The following is a 7,797-nucleotide window of genomic DNA, read 5'->3' as shown; positions in this document are numbered from 1 at the left end:
TGGCTTAAGGAGATTATCTGAAGGATGAAATGTTTCAGTCTCAGAGAAACCTATATACAATATCCTCAAACTCATAAAAACGGCAAAGCCTTCCTTAGGTCCAAGAATGAGTGTTTACTGTGATTAACCATAGTGTGCAAAAACTAGCAGCTGCAACTTCTTCTCCCCCAAGTGATTACAGCCTAATACAACTCCCCTACAGAGCCTTTCCAACTAGGAGTCTACTGGATAGCTTTATGTCAGTTTGACACAAGCAACATTATTGGAGAGAATGAACTTCAATTTAAAACATGCATTCATAAGATGCAGGTGTAGCCTAGAACCTATAGAGCATTTTCTTAATTAATGATTGATGGGTCAAGGCCCAGACCATCCCTGGGTTAGTAGTCCTGGATTCCATAAGAAAGCAAGTCGAGCAAGCCAAAGAAGCACCCTCCATGGCCTCTGCACCAGCTCCTGTCTCGGGGCTCTTGCCCTGCTTGAATTCCCATCCTTCCTGCTTTTAATGATGAACTGTAGCATGGAACTGTGCGGGGAATAACCCATTTCCTCTCCAAGCTGTTTTTGGTCACGGTGTTTCATCATAGCGATGGAAACTCTGAGACAAGGCATTTCTGGGTTTCACAGTAAGTCCTCTCCATGAGACTAAGCACAGCACCCTGGATCCCTGCTATTACATATCTGTGTCTGTAGTTTCCTCAGTGTCATGTCATCTCTTCACTCCCACGTGGCTCTAGTCAGGGCAACCCTAAAGTCATGCAGGTCGAGGCAAACGTCTCTTAAGCTAACATCAAGTCCAGAACAAGACCCAGGCTACCTTCAGCTGTGGGAAAGCAGAGACGTGAAGATGCTTAAGAGGAAACATCTGAAGCTAGCAGAGCTTGGTTCATGAACTTAAAAGTAAAGAAGCCATCTCTGCGACATAAAAGGAAAAAATAAAATGGTGGTGAGACCTTATTGCTGAAGATACCTATACTTGAGTCACGGACTGTTCAGGGTTGGTCTGGTGTTGCTATGTATTCAAATGCAAAATACTGGTCGCCAAGATCTGGTGGCCCCTGATGAACAGATCCCTACATACACCAAGTGATGCTTGTAAACTTTTCTCCCCAATTTAAAGTTATTGGTTAAATAAGTGTCTATAGCCAATTACTGGGGAGAATAGAGGTAGATGAAATTTCAGGTACCAGGCTTGGGGTCACACGTAGAGTTTATGAGTAGGAAAAAAAAAACAGAGAGAACAGAAGGTCTCCATTAGATGTAATAGAGCAGGTGCATGTGGTCGAATAATATGCCCCCCCCCCACGATGGACTGATGGAGCAGAAATAACCTGAGCAAGACTCAAACAACAAATACTTGGAAGTACAGCTAGGAAGCAGACAGTGTGGTGTATGGAAAAATAGATTACGGGTGATCCCCTAGTAATTGTGCTAAGCTGATTAAATAAATTCATAATAATCTACCTTGATTACTTGGGGGGGTTGGCTAGGTCATAACAATAACAAAAAGAGTTTAATAAAATCTGTTTAAAATGGACCATTGAGGAAATCAAGCTTGTACTACCATGGAAGCTTTGTTTGTATTGGATAAACTTACATAGGTGCTATACATGCCAGTAGAGGAGAAAAGCAATCAAGTCATGTTTTTCAAGCTACAAAAATGACCAGCCTATCAGGATATGCTCACCTGTGCATTAGTGGCAAGAATATGGGAGTAAACAACCACTTTCCTGTCAGAAGCCATCTAAAGGCTTAGCAAGTCAGTTTTCTGGGGATGGCCCATCGTTCTGCATGGCTGCAATGGGTGTGCTCTGACATGCAGGATCCTCAAGAGATTTCACCACAGGGTTGATGCTTGCTGCTGACAAGCCTTTCCTGTGAATAGCCTAATGATTCCTGGGCATCAGCCCACCCTATTGAGCAGATGTCTTGCAGAATCAATATGAAGGTGTATTTTCATATAGTAATGCTGTGTAGATGAATTGATGACTTCGTATTTCAAGGTAATGATTTTATAGAATCCCTAAATTTATACCAGTAATCTCAAGCTCCCTATAGAGTAAAAGCAGTGAATAGAACTCTGTGAACTTCCATGTGTCACAGGCTAATTGTACTTGAAAAAGGAAGCAGACTTGGAACGAATTTACAAAGGAAAATAGCCCTTCTAGGTTAGGAATGAGGTCACCTTCTGGTAACTAAAGGCCATAAACTGGGAATGGGGAATTTATCGTAAGTGCAAGGGCAGAAAATAAAATGATGGTTTATCTATACAAGACTTCAAAATAATAAGATACAAGGCAGATGATTTGTTTCTTGACAAAACCATGCTTACTTATGATATAAAAATTATTGCTTTAAACTTACAATAAACTTGTGGAGCTAGTAACAGATAAAAAATGTTTACTCAGGTACTGGTCTTCATATAAAGACACTTAAATAATTCTGCTGTGATTCCTAAAGTCTTACTAATCTATGATATGATCTATTGCCTTAAACTTACTGTGAATTTATGGAATGTATAACTGTGTAGAAAACCATGTGATCAATTATCCTGAGAAAGTATAAAAACTAAGATTTATTTATTGTGATAAAGCAGGTGTGCAGCCTTTTTCAGCTTCATCCAACATGCACGTGTCCCTGTATGTGTGCCTTCCTTTTCTTCCTTTTTTGTTTTCATTTCATTACTGTTCTTTTCTCAAGGGCTCACAAAAACAGTTGAGGAACTCCAAGCCTCTTGCCTAGTAGGGGGAGGCCTGAGTCAAAGAGAAAAGAAAATTAGTAACTAAGTTTCTTTCCCCCTGCTATCAGCAGGAGTTAAATTGCCAGAAGCCAGAGGCTTTTGGCCACAGCATAGCAAATAGTTAAAGAGTTAAACCACCAGAAACCAGCAACTTCTGGCCCCAGAACAGTAAGAGAGAGTTACCAGGCCAGAGCTTATCTGCCTTTGGTCTTGTTCAAACTGCATCCTGTCTTGGTACCTGAATGCCAGAGCTGGCCCCTGGCACTTTCCAATTGGATCTGAACCACTCTGACAGAATTCATTCCTGAAACAATTATTAAAAACATAACATATGGCTAGGTAGGTCATAGACTCCAGGGGAGAACGCACTACTTTCCTTTGCTACATATATAGTACTGAACTGACTCCCAATCACTTATATCCATAGATTAGTGCACTCATTAGAGAAGCTTATTTTTTTCAGTAGATGGTATCTGTTTTAACACATAAACACAAAACTGGTCAAGATATAGAGAATAAGAGACCATAGACTGCTCAGCCCTAAATGGGACAACAATATCCAGCCCTCCTCCAAAGGTTCATGGATCGTCCCAAATGAGGAGGAGAAAGATCACGAAAGCCAGAGGTGGTGGAAGACAAAACAAGGCAGTTACACATATGACCTCACAGTGATTATTACCTACAGGGAACCCACATAAAATCAAACCAAAGTTCTCAGTGTGGAGTGGGGAGGTGGTCATGAAGTCCCACCCTCAGCTGAGGAGCTACTGGAAGCCGATGGCTGCTGGGAAAGGAAGGGAAAGATTTCTTTAATGAGGCTTCTCCTGAGAGGTCATTCATGTTCTGTCCTTGTACATACTGTCAGCCTGAGCAGACTCAGTTGTTGTTGGTGGTGGGGTACATGAAGTTGAAAGAGAGTAGCAATCAGAAGGATAGAAGAGGAACTAGAGTGGAAGAAATGGGGGCTGGACTAAATCAAAACACATTGTAAGTCTGTACAAAGGTCTCAAACAGTAATGTGCTCATGTAGAAACTGAATCAAGATACTCACTGAGAAAGGACACGGTCACTACAAAGCTCTGAGGAAGATGTTCAATGACAGCAACATTTTTTCTACAGCTGTGATACACCTATTCTGCTGCCCATAATCATGAAATCATTCTGATATAAGAATTTACATTATAAGTGTGTATATATGCATGAATCCTGATTTTAGAGTGATACGTTTGTGTGTGTGTGTGTGTGTGTGTGTGTGTATGTGTGTGTGTACACACGTCTGATTTGTTTGTTTGCTTGTTTATTTGAGATAGGTCCTTGCATGGAAACCTTGGCTGACCTCTAACTTGCATTGATCTCTTTTCTCTGTCTCTTTAGTACTTCACCATCATCACACAATGAAAGGTTGGCACCACATGGGAAGAATAGGACCTTATTTAAAATGATGGCCTGCAAGTTTGGGGGTAATAAGGAAGGGGCTGGAACTAGCAGATTTGATGGCTCAGTGGTTAAACCACTGTTCCTTCCTGAGGTCCTTTCAAATCCAAACATGGTGGCTCAGAGATCAGCCATCTGTAATGGGATCTGATGCCCTCTTCTGGTGTGTCTGAAGGCAGCTGAGGCTCTAATGTGCAAGATGGTTCCATCATCAATAAAATAAAATCTTAAAAATAAATTTATAAAAATAAGAATTTTGACAAGGCCATCATTGGAACTTAGATGGTGAGTTCTCTGATGGATATGGGCAACATAAGTTAAAAACTTGGGAAGTTCACCATTGTATTTGCCAATGAGAATATGTGTGATGTACAGGAAGTCAGACTAGCAACATCAGCATCAATTTGGAAGAAGTTGATCCCAACCTTCAAGGATGAGTTTGGGGATTTCAAGACTTCAGTGGAACAAATCACTGTAGAGGTAGTGGAAATAGTAAGCAAACCTACTGAAGCTTGGGAGATGAGAGGAAATCTGTGAGCATTCATCATTGTGGGTGAGCACAAGACTTTACACCTCTTGTAGCTCTAGGAGGAACTGCTGGGGGATGCACACAGACCCCTGGGATTCATCTTATACAATGAAAGGTTGACACCACATGGGAAGTATATGGGACAAGTATGCCACAAGGGAGAACATACTTAACAGACAGATGATGGCCTGCAGTTTGCTGGGTACTCTGAGGAACGACTGCCATGATGGAAGAGATTGTGTTGTTGTTTTGAAAAGAACTAGCAGATTTGATGATTCAGAAGCTACCGTAGAGCAGAGCTGGTGGAAGAAATACCACATACTTCACTGTTCTAACTGCAGCAACAAGCACTCACATATATGAGCCTATGATGAATTTAATCACCAATAGTTCCAATGACTTCAGGAGAACTGGTCATCAATACTATACACTTTTCCCAAATATGTACTATCCATTGGGGTTAGAACTTTCTTAGAGATCAGAATAATTGGATGAGGAAAACAAGGCAGCTTTGCTGGCAGTGTTAGAGCAGGGGCTGATAGTGATTTGATGTGGGGATCAAAGTGTGCCCTGTCCTCACTGAGCTGTCCTCTTAGATAGTAGTGATAGAAGATGGAAGCTGAGGCTCTAATGTGCAAGGTGGCTCCCACAATTGGGACGGGGATGGCAGTGTCTTATCCTTCCCTTTAAATGAAATGGATATTGACATAGAGCTCGAACAGGACTCTGAGGAGAGACTCCTCCCAGACAGAACAGGAGAAGCATCTGGAGTCCCCATATGGGGCTCTCCCAATATCATCATGGCCACTTGAAAGGAACTTGAAAAGATGACAGAGAAGCTAGAATCCCACATGGATGAACCAGACATTAAAGAACAAGTGGGAGGTCCTGTGGACTGAACTGCAGGCTTCCAGCCTGGATGCTCATAAAGAGGTTGGTAATGTAAAACAATGTAGTGAGGTGCCAGAAGAGCTGGGTATAAATGAGCTACCAGACTGTAATGAGAGAACCTGACCTAAGGTTAAACTCGAGTTAACTAAGACGTCTGTGTCCAGCACCAGTTTCCAGGTTATTCCCCAAGGAATCTACACCCCCAGGTTACAAACCTGCATATGACACTTCACTTCCTAACAACCACCAAGAGGAAAGCAGAAGTTAAGTTTATGGTCTGGCTCCTAGCCAATTATGTTAAAGGCCATAATGGCCCCTCAATCAGATGTCTTGCCTCTATAAATGCTTGCCTAAAACTAGGCTCAGGGCTCCACCTTCCCATCCTGCTGTGCCAAGGCTGGCAGGGGGCATCTGAATTGGCTCCTTGGTGGTCTTTGGAGGTTCATGAATGCTTCCTGGCACAACAGTAGCAAACCACAAAGAACAAATTTTAACATATCAAGATGACGCCATGCCTTTGGTCAGTGCTGCTGCGGAGAATACAGATGCCACTCTCCACTATGACCATGAGGGTGTGGATGTGAGCATTAATATTGGTTGCAACCCAGTGAAGAGAGGAGATCTAATGTATAAGATGTCCTACCACAAGCTTTACTAGATCAGTACTCATGGATGACCAGTCTCCTTCGAGCACAGTTAATGCTAAGATTGCTAAGCACCAGGCATACAGTCTACCAGGTGGGCCTCTGACACTCAGCAGGAAGAACTGGCACCATCTAAGAGAGATTCACAAGTCTCTGGCATCAGATGTGCTGTGGCGAGCGCCAAGAACTTTAGCATTCTCCACAAGCCCCCAGATGTTCTTCAAGACCAGTTGACAGCTGCAGATCTGATTCTAGATTTTAATGGATTTTAAAAGACCTCAGTTGAGTCTTTTAAAAGGATAGGTATTCTTAAACCTGATTTTAAATCATTCTTAAAGCATGGTTTGTCTGAATGCAGGTTGGAAATGAAGGTGTAGACTGACTGTTTTGAGTTGTGGCGGAGAAATTTAAAACTGCAATGGAAGCCGAGTATAATGGTACACATTTGAAAGGAGGATCATGAGTTCAAGACCAGTCAAAGCTAGGTTAAGTGACCTAAATAGAATGGGGAAGTACTCAACTAGTAAAGTGAGCCCTACATAACACAAAGATAAAAGGAAAAGATTCTGGCTGCTTTTAAACCACCACCAAAAATTAAAAAACAAAACAAAACATTTTGAGTAGAGCTAAAACCTCCCTTGATTGGAACATAATACGATGTCAACCTGACGTATGAAAGCATTGAACAGTACCCTAAATAACACATGCAGTATTATGTGTGCCTGTGTTTGTTAGAACCCTTACTTCCTAAGTTGTTACCCAGAGTTCTGTTCGCTGAATGACAGTTTGGGTGCTGACCTGACAAAGCAGCAGCCCTTGCTCTTTCCACTCAAACTGTCACTGATGATGATGCTTCCTGCTTGAGTTGCTGCGCACCTGACACCGTGTTTGCTTACTTTGCTAACAACAGGTTTCAAGTGTTAAAAGCGCTACTCAGGAAAACATGCGACAGAAGCTACTAGAGAAAGAATACTTAGCCTCCGTTAACTGTTATCAGGAGGTCCTCACACAGATCACTATGGCACTCCAGACAGACTGAGATGGTGATGTCAAGTACTTTGCAAGCAACCGCCCTTAAAACCTCTGAAGAGGCAATGAGTGCTACTTCCTCAACCTATTAGAAAGCATGAACCACCGTGCCCTTCCTGCTTCTGCAAGAGTTGCATTTGTTGCCCCTGAACCTGCGTGGAACAGATGTGGGAGGGCCTTCCTCCTGTTAATAAAGACAGACAGAGACAGAGACAGACAGAAAGAGAAACAGAGAGACCCAGAGACAGAGAGAGAGACACACAGGGAGAATCCAATAACCACTAATATCTTGGTGTGAGAGAAAGTAATTTTCAGAGGATTATTGTATCCAAAGCCTTAACTCTTCCTGACTGAATGAAGCCTGACCTGGAATTTTCCATTTGGAAAGGGTGAGGTTCACTGAGACCTGCTTTGCTTTCTCCTGGTTTTATTCAATGACTGATAAATGTCCTTCTTATGGACAGAAGACTTACGTGCTGGCTGGGAAAGACCTTCTTATTAGCTTAAGCATTTGTTCCAGGTGCACGATC

At 42.3% G+C, this 7,797-nt stretch overlaps 1 pseudogene; it reads left to right on the top strand.

Annotated features, from left to right (window-relative positions):
* The first annotated feature begins 4,534 nt into the window (after window positions 1-4,534).
* On the top strand, window positions 4,535-6,510 carry LOC116884415 (annotated as a pseudogene).
* The last annotated feature ends 1,287 nt before the right edge of the window (window positions 6,511-7,797 follow it).

The sequence above is a fragment of the Rattus rattus genome, chromosome 15 (genome assembly GCF_011064425.1).
Source record: "Rattus rattus isolate New Zealand chromosome 15, Rrattus_CSIRO_v1, whole genome shotgun sequence".
Classification (NCBI taxonomy): Eukaryota; Metazoa; Chordata; class Mammalia; order Rodentia; family Muridae; genus Rattus; species Rattus rattus.
This window is presented reverse-complemented; position numbering and strand designations above follow the sequence as displayed.